The following is a 19,098-nucleotide window of genomic DNA, read 5'->3' on the forward strand; positions in this document are numbered from 1 at the left end:
AGAGAGAAGAGAGAAGAGAGAAGAGAAGGGAGAGAAACGGGAAGGAGAAGGAGAAGGAGAAGGAGAAGGAGAAGGAGAAGGAGAAGGAGAAGGAGAAGGAGAAGGAGAAGGAGAAGGAGAAGGAGAAGGAGAAGGAGAAGGAGAAGGAGAAGGAGAAGGAGAAGGAGAAGGAGAAGGAGAAGGAGAAGGAGAAGGAGAAGGAGAAGGAGAAGGAGAAGGAGAAGGAGAAGGAGAAGGAGAAGGAGAAGGAGAAGGAGAAGGAGAAGGAGAAGGAGAAGGAGAAGGAGAAGGAGAAGGAGAAGGAGAAGGAGAAGGAGAAGAAGGTTCTGGGGAGCCCTTGGAGCATCTTCCAGTGCCTGAAGGGGCTCCAGGAAAGCTGGGGAGGGACTTTGGACAAGGGAATGGAGGGATGGGATGAGGAGGGACAGTTTCAGGCAGAAAGAGGGGAGATTTAGATGAGACCTTAGGAAGAAATTCTATAATTTGAGGGTGCTGAGCCCCTGTCCCAGGTTGCCCAAGGAAGCTGTGGCTGCCCCATCCCTGGCAGTGTCTCAGCCCAGGTTGGATGGGGCTTGGAGCAACCTGGGCTGTGGGAGGGGTCCCTGCCCATGGTATGGAAGTTGGAATTAAATGAGCTTGAAGGCCCCTTCCCACCCAACCCTTTCTTCAATTCTATGAATTCAAACAAAGAAGTAAACAAACCCAAACAAAAAAAAAACAAGGCAGAAAGAGTTCCCCTTGCTCTCTTGGTTGCCTAAGACCTGCTACAACAGCTTCCTAATCCTGCCCCTAGTCCTCCCTAATTCCTTCATCAGTCTAATTAAAACCATTAAAGATAATTCTGGAAATTCTGTTTTCTACTGCCCCTTCCTGAAGGCAGCTGGACAAATGGCCAAGCTGCAGGTCTCCATTTGGGGTTTTGCAGGAAGGAAAGGATAAGTACCATATATATATACATATATATATATATAAACACTATATATATACAATACATACCATACAGATGGTAAATACCATATATATATTGACACCGTCTCTCCACAGCATCCTTGTAGATAAGTTGATCAAATATGGGTTTGGTGATCAGGTAGTGAGGTGGATCAGGAACTGGTTGAAAGGAAGGAGTCAGAGAGTTGTAGTCAATGGGGCAGAATCTGGTTGGAGGTGTGTGACCAGTGGAGTCCCTCAGGGGTCGGTACTGGGGACCGGTGTTGTTCAATATCTTCATCAACGACTTGGATGAGGGTATAGAATGTACCCTCGGCAAGTTTGCTGATGACACTAAGCTGGGAGGAGTGGCTGACACACCAGAAGGCTGTGCTGCCATTCAGAGAGACTTAGACAGGCTGGAGAGTTGGGCAGGGAGAAAACATGATGAAATTCAACAAGGGGAAGTGTAGAGTTTTTGCATTTGGGGAAGAACAACACAATGGCCCAGTATAGGTTGGGGGCTGACCTGCTGGAGAGCAGTGTAGGTGAAAGAGACCTGGGGTCCTGGTAGACAAGAGGATGACCATGAGCCAGCAATGTGCCCTTGTGGCCAAGAAGGCCAATGGCATCCTGGGGTGCATTAGAAAGGGGGTGGTTAGTAGGTCAAGAGAGGTTCTCCTCCCCCTCTATTCTGCATTGGTGAGGCCGCACCTGGAGTATTGTGTCCAGTTCTGGGCCCCTCAGTTCAAGAAGGACAGGGAAGTGCTTGAAAGAGTCCAGCGCAGAGCTACTAAGATGATTAAGGGAGTGGAACATCTCCCTTATGAGGAAAGGCTGAGGGAGCTGGGTCTCTTTAGTTTGGAGAAAAGGAGACTGAGGGGTGACCTCATCAATGTTTTCAAATATGTAAGGGGTGAGTGTCAGGGAGATGGAGTTAGGCTTTTCTCAGTGGTGACCAGTGATAGGACAAGGGGTAATGGGTGTAAATTGGAGCACAGGAGGTTCAAGTTGAATATTCGAAAAAATTTTTTTCCTGTAAGGGTGACAGAGCCCTGGAACAGGCTGCCCAGGGGGGTCGTGGAGTCTCCTTCACTGGAGACATTCAAAACCCGCCTGGACACGTTCCTATGTGATGTACTCTAGGTGGCCCTGCTCTGGCAGGGGGGGTTGGACTAGATGATCTTTCGAGGTCCTTTCCAACCCCTAGGATTCTGTGATTCTGTGATATATATCTCACCTATTTTAAGATCTCTTGGAGATTATTTTGAATAGATCCAACAGCCCAGAACTCACATGCAACTACCCCACTCCTAACTCTCATAATCTTACCTCATCACTCAAAATATTCTTTTACCTTTTTCCCTAGAGAAAAAACCCTTAAGATGTTTGATCGAGTGATTCAATGACACACAAGAAAACAAACAAAAACAAGAAAAGAGAAAACGAGGAGCTCCTTGAACACTCATTTCCCAGGGAATTGATTCTCATGTCGATTGATTTTGTTCAAGTGGAACCTCAAAACAAAGCTTCCCCCATGACTGGGTATTTATCAGAATATTTTCTGTGTGAACACTTGATGCCACTTTATCCACTCTCACCAGGTCTTCTTCATTTAACCTGCAGTATTTTCATGAGCTCCAGAAGAATTTAAGCACCCCCAAGACTTCTCCTTCCCACATCAGACTTCCAGGGTTTGCAGAATAGAAACCCTGACACAGAGAACATAAAGCATCCCCCTGATTTCTCAAGGTTTTGAAAAGAAATGGTTAAATTCTAAATATTGCTTGAAGTCTAACTCCTGATTCTAAAACCCAACTCCCTGCAGAATTGCTCTGCTTTCCCTACCACCTCACTCTGTAATTTCTTTGAAGAAATGAGGTTAGCAGTGTTTACAGGGCTCAGGAAAATAAAAGCATCCTCCTGCCAAGACTCAATCCTAGCACCTCCTGACTCTTCTTCTGCCAACATCCTTGGGAAGAAATTAGGAGAAATTCTTTCCTGGGAGGGTGCTGAGACACTGGCACAGGGAGGTTGTGGCTGTTCCATCCCTGGAATTGTCTCAGCCCAGGTTGGATGGGGCTTGGAGCAACCTGGGCTGTGGGAGGGGTCCCTGCCCACCTCAGAGATATGAAACTGGAGGAGCTTTTGGGTCCCTTCCCACCCAAACCAGTCTGGGATTCTGTGATGCTCCTCTACCTGCCCTGCCTACACTGATTGTATTCCCCCATCCCTGTTAAACATTGGCTTTTCCCCAAATCCCCATAAATAAGCCCAAATTCCTTGTTTACCTCTTCTTTTATAGATTAGAAGCTTCCCAGCAAAGGGGGAATTTCTCCTGGCCAGTCCCCACAGTACATCCCATGCTTTATCTGACAGGAATAACCATGAGCAAACACAGGATCTGAAGCAGAAGGATTGCTTTAAACTCTTTCCAAAAAGCAAATATTGCAGAGATAACAAATCATCATTAATATCTAACTGAGCAGGGAAGGAGCAATCAAGTTTTTATTGTAAAATATATGAAAAATAAGTCAGCAGCTCTTACTGAGTTTGACTTCTGCCATTATTTGAGAGCAGAGAGGGAAGGAACCACTAGAAATTGTTTATATTATGAAAGAAAAATGCCCAAGCAAGAGGGAACAATGATGATAATGAGGAAGAGGGTGATATTCAGCAGGGAAGTGCTCAAAAAATCCCTCAGGAGCACAGATTAATTTGGTGGTGAAGCAGCAGTTGCCAGCACTAAAACAGGTTTGTGCCTGGGCTTTTTCTTTTAATTGCAACATCCTCTGAAAAAACAAAAAAAAAAAGGTCCTTTTTGCATCCACCTTTGAGCAACCACAGAAATCCCACCCAAGTACAACTGGGATTTATAGGATCAGCTCCCAGGATGAGCCTCCAGGAGAGGTGCAGATCCCTGGGGAGTGCAGAGCTCCTAGAGATCCACCTGCATCATATTTTTGTCATTTAATCTCCAGGAAGGACCTGGAAACTCACCCTGTAGTGGTGGGTTGGTTAAATGTGCAATAATTTCACTTTTTGTGCAGCTGTTGTGATTTTTTTAATTACAAATTGTCAAAAAGGCTTTAAAAAAAATAAAGGGAAACAATCCTAATTTGTCATTTACCAACCAATGCAGGTTTATTGCTAAGCCCAAACTTTTATTGGACCAGACACAATGTTAATCCCAAGTCTTTGCTCTCTATTTCCATTTCCACTCATAAATGGATTCAAGCAAGCATTCAGGAAGATGGTGAAACAAAAAAATCCAAGCCCATCCTAGCCTTAAAAACTCAATAAAATGGAAAAGAAAAACCAGGGATCCCTCTTCACACTCACTCAGCAAAATTTGGTTGTTTATAAGGACATGTAGTGATTGGACAAGGGGTTACATTCTTTAGCTGAAAGGGGAGATTTCAATGAGATTTTAGGAAGAAATTCTTGAATTTTAGGGTGGGGAGACCCTGGTTGCCCAGGTTGCCCAAGGAAGCTGTGGCTGCCCCATCCCTGGCAGTGTCTCAGCCCAGGTTGAATGGGGTTGGAGCAACCTGGGCTGTGGGAGGGGTCCCTGCCCATGCAGGGGTTGGAACTGGAGGAGCTGGAAGGTCCCTTCCAACCCAAACCAGTCTGGGATTCTACAATTTGATGTATTGTACCACATCACTTCATGTTGTACCACAACAACCCCATGGGGAGCTCCAGGCTGGGCACAGAGTGGTTGGAGAGCTCCAGGCGGAGAGGGACCTGGGAGTCTGGATCAACAGGAAGCTGAAAAGGAGCCAGCAGTGTGCCCAGGTGGCCAAGAAGGCCAATGGCATCCTGGGCTGGCTGAGGAAGAGCGTGGCCAGCAGGTCCAGGGAAGGGATTCTGCCCCTGTGCTCAGCTCTGGGGAGGCCACAGCTTGAGTCCTGTGTCCAGTTCTGGGCCCCTCAGCCCCTCAGGAAGGAGCTTGAGGTGCTGGAGCAGGTCCAAAGGAGGCAAGTGGGCTGGTGAAGGGATCCAGCAGAGATGCTGTGAGGAGAGGCTGAGGGAGCTGGGGGTGTTGAGGCTGGAGAAGAGGAGGCTCAGGGGAGAGCTCATCACTCTCTGCAACTCCCTGAAAGGAGGTTGGAGCCAGGGGGGGGTTGGTCTCTTTTCCCAGGCAACTCTCAGCAAGACAAGAGGCCATGGTCTCAAGTTGTGCCAGGGGAGGTTTAGGTTGGAGATTGGAAAGAATTTCTTTCTGGAGAGGGTGATCAGGCATTGGAATGGGCTGCCCAGGGAAGGGGTGGATTCTCCGTGTCTGGAGCTATTTCCAAAGAGCCTGGATGTGGCACTGAGTGCCATGGGCTGGGAACCACGGGGGGAGTGGATCAAGGGTTGGACTTGATGATCTCTGAGGTCCCTTCCAACCCAGACAATTCTATGATTCTATGATCAACAGCAAACTGTGCTTGAGTGTTGCTTACTATTTAATTAAAACAGACTGTAACTAACTCAGAGCTTCATGGGCTCCAGGAAAGCTGGGGAGGGAGTTGGGACAAGGGCTTGGAGGGATGGGATGAGGGGGAAGGGTTTCCAGCTGCAAGAGGGGAGATGGAGAGGAGATGGGAGGGAGAAATTCTTGAATTTGAGGGTGCTGAGCCCCTGTCCCAGGTTGCCCAAGGAAGCTGTGGCTGCCCCATCCCTGGCAGTGTCTCAACCCAGGTTGGATGGGGCTTGGAGCAACCTGGGCTGTGGGAGGGGTCCCTGTCCATGCAGGGGTTGGGACTGGATGATTTTTCAGGTCCCTTCCCACCCAACCCAGTCTGGGATTCTATGATTTAGAAGGGAGTTTTCCCTGGGGTTTGAAAAAAAGGCAGCCCCCTGAGAGCCCAAATCCTCTCTTGGGCAGTGTCACTGTGAATCTAAGGGATCAGAGCCACAGGTTTAAAATGAACATCTCTCCCTTCAACTCTAAGTTCTGGCCAATTGCTTTCCAACTTTCTTGCTTGCAATTGGACAGGGCTCCTGCTCCTCAAGCCCAATCAGTGCATTTGACACTCAGCTCTAATTACCCAATCTACCAGGAGAAACCAAGCCCCAGCCCCTTTAACAAGCTTAGGCAGAAATCAAAGGCCCACAAAGGGCTAAATCAAAAGCTGGCTCACACCAACTCTATATTCTTTGTGCACTCAACCAAGGCTAATTAATGCTTTTAATGTCAGTTTACCCCTTTTGGCACCATAAATCAGAGCTTGCAGCTTTTATGAGCTCACAAAGGAACCTGTGAAAGGTGCAGCTGATTAACCAGCCTCACAAATTCAGATGCACTTAATCAGGAGCAGGTATATTTAGTGGGATTGTACTTGACTCTGCAGGCTGTACACAGAGAATGTTCATTTATCAACACAAACAAGGCTGGCACACCAGGAAGAGTCATAAATTATACATCTGAAAGAAAGACCACTGCTCCCAGCAGGCTTTGGTTTGGTGTTTTATTTTTTTGTGAGAGCAGAAATGTGGAACAAACACTGCAGGAAGGTGTTGCTGAAAGGTGGAGGGAACATTCTGCCCTCTGATCAGAGCAGCACAGAATTGTTTTGGTTAGAAGTGATCTTTCAGATCACCCAGCACTGCCAAGGCCACCTCTGAACCACATCCCTCAGCACCACAGCTCCAGGGCTTGGAAATCCCTCCAGGAATGATGGGGACTCCACCACTGCCCTGAGCAGCCTGGGCCAGGACCTAACAACCCTTTCCAGGAGAAAATCTTTCCAAATATCCAACCTAAACCTCCCCTGGCACAACTTTAAGACAATTCCCACCTCCCTTCAAGCTCCTTTCAGGAGATTTCCTCTCCTCACCCTACTCACGAGATTGTTGTGAGCACAAGAGAGTGCAAGAACTGAGCTCACTATTGCACTTCTTCAGCAGGAATAGAGAAAAAATCAGTCCTCAAGTGGATCTCCTACCATGACCTGCTTGCCAAGGACCACACAGCTTCTCTGTAGTGTGCTGCACTCTTTGATGCATCATGCAAAGGTTCCTCATCAGGATCTTGTTTCTTCCCCTTCAACAATCTCCATTTTTGTGCCTTTTCTGAAATCCATTTTGCTCTCCATGGAACAGCCAACTGGGACTTGGACTTTGCAGGTCTGCTGGCCACCAGTCCAGCCTCTGAAAGAAGCAGCTGTCCCAGGTCTACAAAAAGATACCCCAAACTGAGATGGATGATCCCAAACTGAGAGGGAGATTGGAGACTTCAGAAGGGAGAGAAACCCTACAGGAAAACCTGGATAAGCTGGAAGAGTGGGCAAACATCAACCTTATGAAGCCCAATAAGGACAAATCTGAGGTCATGAACCTGGGAAAACATAAATCCAGGAGCACAGGATGGGCTGGGAGAGCAGGTTTGTGGGAAGGAACCTGGAGATCCAGTTGGATGAGCTCCATGTGGATGAGCAGTGTGCTGGAGCAGCACAGAAAGCCAACAAGATGCTGGGTTGCATCAACATGGACATCACCAGAAGAGGTAAAGAAATCATTATCCCTTCTACTCAGCACTTGTCAGGACACATCTGGAATATTCTGTTCAGTTTTGGTCCCTGCTATCCAAAAAAAAAAAAAGATGTGGACAGTCTTGAGAGGGCCCAGAGATGGGCCATGAAGAGGATAATCTCCCCAGGGAAGTGGTGGATTCCCCAATTCTGGACACTTTTAGGATTCAGCTGTCTTGTCCAGACCATGTTTTTGCCAAGAAAAGTTGGGCCAGATGATCACTGAGGTCTTCTCCAACTTGGTATTCTACAATCTGTGCTAAACCTCAGCCCAAGAAGAAGTCAAGGCCACAAAGCTTTCAAGACACACACATATTTTTTTGCAGAAGAGATGTAGATCCAGCTCACAACCTACACTCAGAGAAAGAAAAGGCCCCAACTGCATCTTTCCTGCTGAGTAGACAGACAGAAATTATTTTGGTGAGCTCTCCATATGCCTCAGGGCAATATCTGCAGCACATTAACTCATAGATCAGAAGTAGGAGTCAGTCTGGGAAAGCTTGGTGACCCATAAACCATGGAGAATCCTGTGGCATCCATAAATCTTGTTAAAACCTTCCTTTTTTTTTTTTTTAAAACAGTTTTTGGCAGTTGATTTTTCTTTCTAGTTATAGGAAACATCATCTTCCCAGAGACATCTGACTGGTCACTCAGTCACAATATCAACATTTAAATTTATTTCTTTTTTTATGATGAAGAAGAGAAAAATTAGCAAGAATGAACTTCAGATGAAATGCTGGGTGATTAATCTGTAAAAATTCATCACCTTATGCAGGGAAGAAGTTTCCCTACGTGCTCTGTTACAGCCCATTTAGGTCCATCACAGGGGGTTCCTTTCACTGCTCCCCCCCAGCTTTCCAGCAGTGTTCACAATGGAATAAAAAAGTTCTCAAGAAGCAAAAATTCCCATGAAAAAAAAGCTTCCTGGGATGGCAAGGGTTGGAAGGGAGCTCTGGAGGTCATCCAGTCCAACCTCCCTGCCACAGCAGCATCACCCAGGGCAGGACACACAGAAAGGTGCCAGACAGCTTCTGAAAGTCCCTCTTTTCCTCTCTGGGCAGCCTGGTCCAGTGCTTTGTCACCTTTCTCATGTTGAGGAGGAATTTCCTGTGCTCCAGTTTGTCTCCACTGCCTTTTTTCCTATCTCAGAGGATCACTGAAACAAGACTGAGCCCTTCTTCTTGGCATCCACCCTTCAGATATTTATAAATTAATAAGATCCCCTCTCAGTCTTCTCATTTCCAGACAAAACAGCCCCAGAAGGGGGTCAGGAAGCAAGGATGGGCAAAGTAATGACAGACTCCAAAGCCTTCCAAATCCTGTAGGATTTGTGGCTGGCATGGGAAAGAGGGAACAGAGGGAATCCAAAACCTTCTTGGACTTGGAACTGTCTCAGCTGAGGCCCATTTAAGAGAGCTTAATGCTCCATGGCCATCAGATTGTGGAAAGATGAAGGAGATAGAGCTGGAGAGAAAGAAGAGGAGCTCCACTCCCCACTGGGGACCAAGAATGTCCATACTCCAGTTTCTTCCACTATGCTGCAAGAGGTTGCTGGCAAAACCAGAAGAAAACCAGAAGAAGAAGAAAACTCAGCTCTGGGGAGGCCACAGCTTGAGTCCTGTGTCCAGTTCTGGGCCCCTCAGCCCCTCAGAAAGGAGCTTGAGGTGCTGGAGCAGGTCCAAAGGAGGCAAGTGGGCTGGTGAAGGGATCCAGCAGAGATGCTGTGAGGAGAGGCTGAGGGAGCTGGGGGTGTTGAGGCTGGAGAAGAGGAGGCTCAGGGGAGAGCTCATCACTCTCTGCAACTCCCTGAAAGGAGGTTGGAGCCAGGGGGGGGTTGGTCTCTTTTCCCAGGCAACTCTCAGCAAGACAAGAGGCCATGGTCTCAAGTTGTGCCAGGGGAGGTTTAGGTTGGAGATTGGAAAGAATTTCTTTCTGGAGAGGGTGATCAGGCATTGGAATGGGCTGCCCAGGGAAGGGGTGGATTCTCCGTGTCTGGAGCTATTTCCAAAGAGCCTGGATGTGGCACTGAGTGCCATGGGCTGGGAACCACGGGGGGAGTGGATCAAGGGTTGGACTTGAGGATCTCTGAGCTCCCTTCCAACCCATTCTAAGCAAGAGCAGAAGAAACACATTGGAGGTTTCTACTCTCAAGGCAGCCTGAGAGCATCCTTAGGAAATGTCCAAGTATCTCACACACTCAGGATGTGGAATGGTGGAAAACCCCTCTGACCTGCCTGGAGGGATCCCTGCCCATGCACAGGGGTTGGAACTGGATGATCCTGAAGGTCCCTTCCAACCCAAACCATTCTGTGATTCTCCTACTTAAAAACATTAACAATGTTCTATTAGATCCTTTTTCCCTGCTCTAAACATGACCCAAAGAAGGGAACACAAACCACTGTCCTTGGGATCACCATCATTAGATGCCACCAGGAACAAACTATCTTGAACTCTTAAATAATCATTTGATGCTCCTGGGACCTACACAGAATCACAGGGGTTGGAAAAGATCTTAAAATCACCCAGTTCCATCCTCCTGCCATGGGCAGGGACATCATTCCCAAGATAATCTTGCTCACATCCCAGTCCAAGCTCACCTTGAACACTTCCAGTGAAGGGGCACCCACAACTTCTCTGTCTCCCAGTGTCTCATCACCCTCATAAAATAAAACCCTTCTTCTTTAGGTCAAACCTAAAAATACTCTTCTTCACTTTAAACCCCTTGTCCTGTCACCACAGGCCTTGGTGAGAAGTCTTAGAAGTCACCTTTATATATTGAAATGCTGCTGCCACTCTCCCTGGAGCCTTCTTTTCTCCTCAACTCTCTCAACTCTTTCTCCAGAACAGAGAAGTTCCATTTTTCCATCTCTCAACTCATTTTTTTTGGCCTCCTCTGGACCTGCTCCACCAGCTCCATCCCTGTCCTGAACTGGAGACCCCAGAGCTGGATGCAGAATGGAACTTGGCTTGACAGGAATCACCTTCCATTTCATCTGTTCTCTGGAAATAAATTTATTCTCCACAACAGAGCTGAGAATTCAAGCAAACTCAAGAGATTTGTCACCAGAGGATTTGCTCATGAAGTAGAAAATAAAACCATGAAGTGAGGAAGTCATGGCCCAGGAACAGGGAAATACCCATCACAGCAAGATGCTTCACTTTAGCTCTGGATTTGATGCATTCCCAACTCAAGGAAGATCCCCAGCAAACCAGGATCAGTGATCAGGAGACTGAAGATCAGAAACTTTCCATATGAGTGCAGAGATATTGAGGGAAATGGGGGAAATCTGTTGAAGTTCTGGTTGAACACACCCCAAACTCCACTCACACACACACTGGACAAACCCCAGCCTCATCTGAAAGCACATTTTAAAATATTTACATCAAACCAAACCATTCCACAGATAAGAGAGGTATTTTTAGAGAGATGGGACTTTACACACACTGTTTAATTAACTATTTATTTGCTGGAGTTCCACTGTAGCTTTGGGGAGTGAGGTACTTCCCAAGCAGGAAATAACCCAACCCAAGTAAACTGTGATAAGAGGTTGGGCACACACGTGTTCAAGAGTTTAATACCATTTTTTCTGGCTTTTGATTTCTCAACATTGTTCACTATCATGAGTCTAAAAGGGTTGGATTCAATCCAAGACAAAAATACCTGAAAATTAACTGCCCAAAGTGGCTGGGGGAGATACCAAGAAGGGCAATCCCAGCCTGGAGAGCAACACCGATCTGCTTGAAGAGGACAACCAGTAGGTAGGCACCTAAATCCCCTCCAAGCTCCATCAGTTCCACTCTTGAGATCTCCAGGGACCAGGCCAGGAGCTCAAACACCCAAAACTTCAACTTAAATTTCTTAATCTGGAGCTGAATCCTGCTCCCCTTGCACCAGAATCTCTCCTTCCCATACAAAGCCAACACTCAACAACATATTTCTCATTTGGAAAAATATTTTGCCTTCCAGATCTCCCATCAAGGGCAGTCCCACTTCTCCAGTCTGAGCAACTCAGCCCTCACCTCTCTTTTCTCCTTACCTCCAGAACTCATCAAATGTTTTTTAAGTTTTAGAGAGATTCTGCCTCTCTACCTTCTGCTGTCCTGACCTCTGTTTCTCAGGCCCAGAAAAAGCCACATAGCCCCAGCTGTGCCTTTTACTTCAAGTTGGAGATAAGAGGAGAGGGCATTGGGCAGAAAAAGAGGATAAGAACAGCAGGAGGGTCTCTTTTTTTTTTGGTCTCTTTTTTTTTCACCTTTATCCTTTTTTTCTAGCATGACATTCGACAAAAAGGTGAAGAGGGAGATGGGAAGGGGCCCTTCAGTGTTGAATGACACAGGGAAGGATGAAGCAAAGCTTTTCTGACATGCTTGGCACTTTCTGTCCCATCCCACCAAAGCTGAGTTGCTGAGGATGGGATGAGGAAGAAATCCCAGCTTGGTTTGGGCTGTACCCCAAGAGTGGACAACTCATTAGGGAAGGTTTTTCCCAAAGCAGGGCTGGATCCTTTCTGCTTTCTAAAATCCTGGGAGGATAAAGGAGCCTCAGTGTTGGATCCCAGAGCAGTGCAATGGATCCAAGAGCAGAAAGCACCCACCAGCTCTGCTCTTGTCTGTCCACATCTGGTTTTCAGCAAATCCAACTTGAGCAGGAGCAGAACCCTCAGTGGGTATCCTGGCAGCTGATGTTTAAAGTTCATGTTACTAAGCAAGCAACAAAACATATAGAAAGGGGGGAAAGGGAAAAAAAAACCTGTTTTTTTCCATACTACAGCAGAAGAACAGCTGGGTTGGGTCAGACTGACATTCCAGCTATCCCAGCATCTTCTCTGCAGAGGGAATATTGAAGCAGAGGGAATACTGAAGCAGAGGGAATACTGAAGCAGAGGGAATACTGAAGCAGAGGGCAGAAGGAAAGTGATGTTTGCACAGCACATTTTCCAGCCCATGGCCACCTGCAGCACAGGGATTTCCTGAAGTGGTGTGTTCATATTTAATAGCTACCTGAATGCCATCCTGTACCACGACTGGAATATTTGATTTCCTTATCTGTAATTCCCTAAAGGGTTTGACCTGTTCAGTGTCTCACAGGTATGAAAACAAAGAGTGTAAGGCAGAACCTGCCCTGACCAACACACAGACCACTCATGGCAAAGTTTATCTTTTAAAAAATGTCTCCAGATTTTTTTTTTCTGAAAGGCAGCTACATAAATGGTGAGAAAATTGTCTGCCTGTCTCCAGGCAAATGCAGCAATTCACACCAGGATCATGCCTTTGACCCAGCTAGTGAACACAGCAAATGCTTTTCACCTGCTTTTTAATAGAAACCCAAAATAAATTATTTACTAAGAAGATATTAAGAGTAATAAACACTTAAAACCCTTCTCACAGTTCTTTAGAGGAGCAGCTCATACCTGCTGTGTGCTCAGCTCCAGGCTGCTGATTACCTTATGTTTATTGTCTTTATAAATCAACACAATAAACCAAGCAGTGTTGCTGCAGCTTCAGCTTCTGCCTTTCTTGATCCAGCAATTCCCTGCTCAGTTTGAAGTGTAATGTGATTCTGTCCCAAAGTGCATTTCCTCTAAGCAAAGGTTCAGCTCATACCAAACACTTTTAAATCCATCTCAGTGGCATCCAAAGCTTTTTCTGACCGTGGATAAGTAGGGAAAAAGGTGGTTGGAGAGGCATCAAAACTCAATTGTGACAATTCCAGGGATCAAATAAAATGGGAATTCATACCTCTTGGATGAGAACTTCCTTCAGGTGGAGATAATCTGGAGAGGAGTCTGCCTAGGGCTGCAGGGCAGAGTCTTCACAGCATTCCACAGCTCTGCAGCAGCAACCAACAGAGAGAAAGAGAGAGATTTGTCAGGCTCTGTGGGTAAACCTGTCAGACAGAAAACACAGCTCCTTCTAGCAAAGGGTGGGCTTTGCCTCCAGTGGAGGAAAACAAGGAATGGGGTACATGAAAGAAATGCAGCCAGAAAAGGAGGAGCATGGGGGATGCAGGAGAAGAGGGGGAGAGGGAAGGAAGGAGGGAGGTGGCTCCGGGAAGAGGAGCTGCAGAACAGACGGTGCAGTGTGAACGGTGTTAAACACAGATCCAGGATCCCAGACTGGGTTGGGTTGGAAGGGACCTGAAAAATCATTCAGTCCCAACCCCAGTTCCATGGGCAGGGACCCCTCCCACAGCCCAGGTTGCTCCAAGCCCCATCCAACCTGGGCTGAGACACTGCCAGGGATGGGGCAGCCACAGCTTCCTTGGGCAACCTGGGACAGGGGCTCAGCACCCTCAAATTCAAGAATTTCTTCTAATATCTCCTCTCCATCTCCCCTCTTGCAGCTGGAAACTCTTCCCCCTCATCCCATCCCTCCAGGCCCCTGTCCAAAGTCCCTCCACAGCTTTCCTGGAGCCCCTTCAGGCACTGGAAGCTGCTCCAAGGGCTCCCCAGAACCTTCTCTTCTCCAGACTGAACACCCCCAACTCTCTCAACCTGTTCCAGGCTCTTCCCACCCTCAAATTCCAGAATTTCTTCCCCATCTCCAACCTCAATCTCCCCTTTCTCTCCAACTTTTAACCCATTTCCCTTCTCCTCTCCCTACCCCCCCGTGTCCAAAGCCCTCCCCCAGCTTTCTTGGAGCCCCTTCAGATATTGGAAGGTTGCTCTGAGCTCCCCTGGGAGCCTCCTCTTCTCCAGGCTGAACACCCCCAACTCTCTCAACCTGTTCCAGGCTCTCCCCACCCTCAAATCCAAGAATTTCTTCCCCATCTCCAACCTCAATCTCCCCTTTTCCAGTTCAAAACCATTCCCCTTTGTCCTATCACTCCCTGCCCTTTTCAAATGTCTCTCCCCAGCTTTCTTGTCACCCTTTCAGGCACTGGAAGCTGCTCTAAGGTCTCCCTGGAGCCTTCTCCAGGCTGAACAACAATAAACATCTCATTTTCATCAATAAACAATAAACATCTCATTTTCCCTTCCCTCAAAAAACACCAAGGATACATTTTCCCTCACCAGAGGTACAGGAAGAAAGGCAGCAGAAATTCAACATTTGCACCTTCAAATCACAAAACAAAAAAACCCAAACCAAACCAAACCAAAGTTTAAAAAAGCCACAAATCACATAGAAATTTTTTTGCTACAGCTCTGATTTTGGAGGGAATACTCACATCTTGCACAAAGTCTACAGCAACTACGTTCTGCTGAGGAACTGTGTAGGAACTAGAAAGCAACAGCATCAGGAGTAGATGGAATCAGGAGTAGGATCCTCTCAGTTTTCAAGCAGGAGAAAGCAAAGTTGAAGCTTTCACTTCAGTCCTTGCTCTTTGTCAGGATTTGGGACAGAACAGGCCAAGCAAACTTTGACACGTTCCTCCTACACCCTCCCTTCCCAGCTGACCCAAAAGCTCTGAGAACTGAAAAGAAAATACCTCAAAATAAAGTCCAGAACACAAAAAAAAACCAAAAAACCTCTCAAGCAGCTCCACATGCTTTCTGCATTATACAGAGGAACAGAAAACCTACTGTTCACAAAGCAGGAGCAGTGCTCCCTGTAACAGTTGTTTGGTTTAATCAGCCCAGTACTAAAAGGTTTGCTTTAAATATTTCTTCATTGCTTCTAACCACTGACCTGGTATCAGTTTACCTTCACCCAAAAACCAATCTCAGGGAGAAAAGAGGGTGTAGAGGTCAGTAAAACAATCATTTCTTTGGAAGCACTGATCTGTCCCACCTCTCACTGCACCAAGAAGCCCTTCAAGCCCAAGCAAAGGAAACAGCACGAAATTAGAAAACAACAGGGGAAAAAAAGACCAAAAATAAGAAAAAATCAGAGCTAAATCTTCATTTTTACTCAGGTTTCCCTCATTGCATAATGCAGGAAACCAACACACACATCTGAGGTGGCATCCTTGGAGAGAAACCAAACCCCACCCTGGTGATGCTCAAAGATCCAAATCATCCCAACTCTGTTGTTACCCAGCACATCAGCACTGAGGGGCTGTGAAGAGGAGGACTTGGGGGTGGTGATTGATGAGAAGCTCAGGGTGAGCTCAGGGTCTGCTTGTGCAGCTCAGAAAACCAAACCCATCCTAGGAGGCACCCAGAGGAAAGCATTGAGGAGATGCAGAGAGGTGATGCTGCTCCTCTGCTCTGCTCTTGTGAGATTTCACCTCAAATATTGCATCCAGTTCTGGTGTCCCCATCACAAGGACAAAGATTTGTTGGGATGAGTCCAGAGGAGGCCAAAAAGATGATCCAGGGGCTGGAGCAGGAGGAGAGGCTGAGGGAGATGGGATTGTTCAGCCTGGAGAAGAGAAGGCTCTGGAGGGACCTTAGAGCTGCCCCCCAATCCCTGAAGGAACCTCCAGGAAGGATGGAGAGGGAATTTTCCTAGGAGTGTCCAGGGACAGGACAAGGGAAATGGTTTCAAACTGAAGGAGAAGAGGTTCAGACTGGATCTTAGGAAGAAATTCCTCAGGTGGTGAGAGTCTGGGACAGATTTCCCAGAGAAGTTGTGGCTGTCCCATCCCTGTCCCATGGCCAGCAGAGCAAGAGAGGTGATGCTCCCCCCCTTCTACTCTGCTCTTGTGTGATTTCACCTCAAATATTGCATCCAGCTCTGGTGTCCCCATCACAAGGACAAAGATTTGTTGGGATGAGTCCAGAGGAGGTCAGAAAGATGATCCAGGGGCTGGAGCAGGAGGAGAGGCTGAGGGAGATGGGATTGTTCAGCCTGAAAAAGAGGAGACTCTGGGAGGACTTTAGAGCTGCCCCCCAATCCCTGAAGGAACCTCCAGGAAGGATGGAGAGGGAATTTTCATAAAAGTGTCCAGGGACAGGACAAGGGAAATGATTTCAAACTGAAGGAGAAGAGGTTCAGACTGGATCTTAGGAAGAAATTCCTCAGGTGGTGAGAGTCTGGGACAGATTTCCCAGAGAAGTTGTGGCTGTCCCATCCCTGTCCCATGGCCAGCAGAGCAAGAGAGGTGATGCTCCCCCCCTTCTACTCTGCTCTTGTGTGATTTCACCTCAAACATTGCATCCAGTTCTGGTGTCCCCATCACAAGGACAAAGATTTGTTGGGATGAGTCCAGAGGAGGTCAGAAAGATGATCCAGGGGCTGGAGCAGGAGGAGAGGCTGAGGGAAATGGGATTGTTCAGCCTGAAAAAGAGGAGACTCTGGGAGGACTTTAGAGCTGCCCCCCAATCCCTGAAGGAACCTCCAGGAAGGATGGAGAGGGAATTTTCATACAAGTGTCCAGGGACAGGACAAGGGAAATGGTTTCAAACTGAAGGAGAAGAGGTTCAGACTGGATCTTAGGAAGAAATTCCTCAGGTGGTGAGACTCTGGGACAGATTTCCCAGGGAAATTGTGGATGTCCCCTTCCTGTCCCATGGCCACCAGAGCAAGAGGGGTGATGCTCTCCCCTCTTCTACTCTGCTCTTGTGAGATTTCACCTCAAATATTGCATCCAGCTCTGGTGTCCCCATCACAAGGACAAAGATTTGTTGGGATGAGTCCAGAGGAGGTCAGAAAGATGATCCAGGGGCTGGACCAGGAGGAGAGGCTGAGGGAGATGGGATTGTTCAGCCTGAAAAAGAGGAGACTCTGGGAGGACTTTAGAGCTGCCCCCCAATCCCTGAAGGAACCTCCAGGAAGGATGGAGAGGGAATTTTCATACAAGTGTCCAGGGACAGGACAAGGGAAATGGTTTCAAACTGAAGGAGAAGAGGTTCAGACTGGATCTTAGGAAGAAATTCCTCAGGTGGTGAGACTCTGGGACAGATTTCCCAGGGAAATTGTGGATGTCCCCTTCCTGTCCCATGGCCACCAGAGCAAGAGGGGTGATGCTCTCCCCTCTTCTACTCTGCTCTTGTGAGATTTCACCTCAAATATTGCATCCAGTTCTGGTGTCCCCACCATAAGGACAAAGATTTCTTGGGATGAGTCCAGAGGAGGTCACAAATATGATCCAGGGGCTGGAGCAGCTCTGCCATGAGGAGAGCCTAAAAAAGAGGAGATGCTGGGGGGACCTTAAAGCTGCCCCCCAGTCCCTGAAGGAACCTCCAGGAAGGATGGAGAGGGACTTTCCATAAGAGTTTCCTGTGACAGGACAAGGGAAATGGATTTAAACTGAAGGAGAAGAGGTTTAGACTGGATCTTAGGAAGAAGTTCTTTAGTAATGAGACCCTGGAACAGATTTCCCAGAGAAGCTGTGGCTGCTCCCTCCCTGGAGGTGCTCAAGTCCAGGTTGGATGAGGCTTGGAGCATCCTGGGCTGGATGAGAGGTGTCCCTGGGCATGGCAGAGAGTTGGGAAAATGATCTCTGAGGTTCCTTCCACTCTCAGCCCTTCTGTGATGATCACTCCCAGGGAAAGGGCTCAGTAATGCTTCCATCTCTCATATCTGTGCTTTACTTCTCTATTCCCACCTTGTAATAAACATATTCATTGCCTGATTTTAGGTTTTTTTGCCTTGCCTTTGCAGTCCCCCAGTTGAAAGCTGTAACAGCTCTAAAATATCTGAGCCATGATCTCCAGGAGGGAAGAGAATTCCAGCAGAAATGACGACTTGACAAATCCCATCACATCAAGCTCTGCAGTGGCAAATTAGTCTCTTTTTGAGCACATTCTGTACTCCAAGTAGCCTCAGTGCTTCAGGAGGTACCAAATATAACACAGCCCCATTTTAACTTCCTTCCAGGAATACACACAGTCATTTATCAAGAAGACGTGGGCTGCAGCTTCAGTTCCAGCAGCTCCAGTAATGTTTTGTAAAATTAAACAGATGACTCCTTTTTGTGGCAAAAAATAATCTGGGTCCAAGCAAACAGGGGAGAATCATAGAATTGGCTGGGTTGGAAGGGACCTCAGAGATCATCAAGTCCAACCCTTGATCCACTCCCCCCGTGGTTCCCAGCCCATGGCACTCAGTGCCACATCCAGGCTCTTTGGAAATAGCTCCAGACAGGGAGAATTCACCCCTTCCCTGGGCAGCCCATTCCAATGCCTGATCACCCTCTCCACAAAGAAATTCTTGCCAATCTCCAACCTAAACCTCCCCTGGCACAACTTGAGACCATGGCCTCTTGTCTTGCTGAGAGTTGCCTGGGAAAAGAGACCAACCCCTCCCTGGCTCCAACCTCCTTTCAGGGAGTTGCAGAGAGTGATGAGGTCTCCCCTGAGCCTCCTCTTCTCCAGCCTCAACACCCCCAGCTCCCTCAGCCTCTCCTCACAGCATCTCTGCTGGATCCCTTCACCAGCCCACTTGCCTCCTTTGGACCTGCTCCAGCACCTCAAGCTCCTTCCTGAGGGGCTGAGGGGCCCAGAACTGGACACAGGACTCAAGCTGTGGCCTCACCAGAGCAGAAATCTGTATAAATCTGCAGAAGTCAAGAGCACACAGGACAGGAGCCTCTCTGCACATTAGCAATAAAAAAACCCTAAAAAAATACCCCAAATAAATCAAAACAAAGCAAACAGAGAGAATAAACTCATTTTTCGTGCTGAAGACTATCAGGCAACGGACCTGGGGTGGACAATGAAATTGTCAGGTGGCATTTTTAATTTTTAATTAACTATTTGCAAAGGTCTGGGCAAGGTATGGAAAACTCTTTCAGTACACACCTGAAGAAAGGATGTGCCACTCC

The sequence above is a fragment of the Calypte anna genome, unplaced genomic scaffold (assembly GCF_003957555.1).
Source record: "Calypte anna isolate BGI_N300 unplaced genomic scaffold, bCalAnn1_v1.p scaffold_75_arrow_ctg1, whole genome shotgun sequence".
NCBI classification, from domain to species: domain Eukaryota; kingdom Metazoa; phylum Chordata; class Aves; order Apodiformes; family Trochilidae; genus Calypte; species Calypte anna.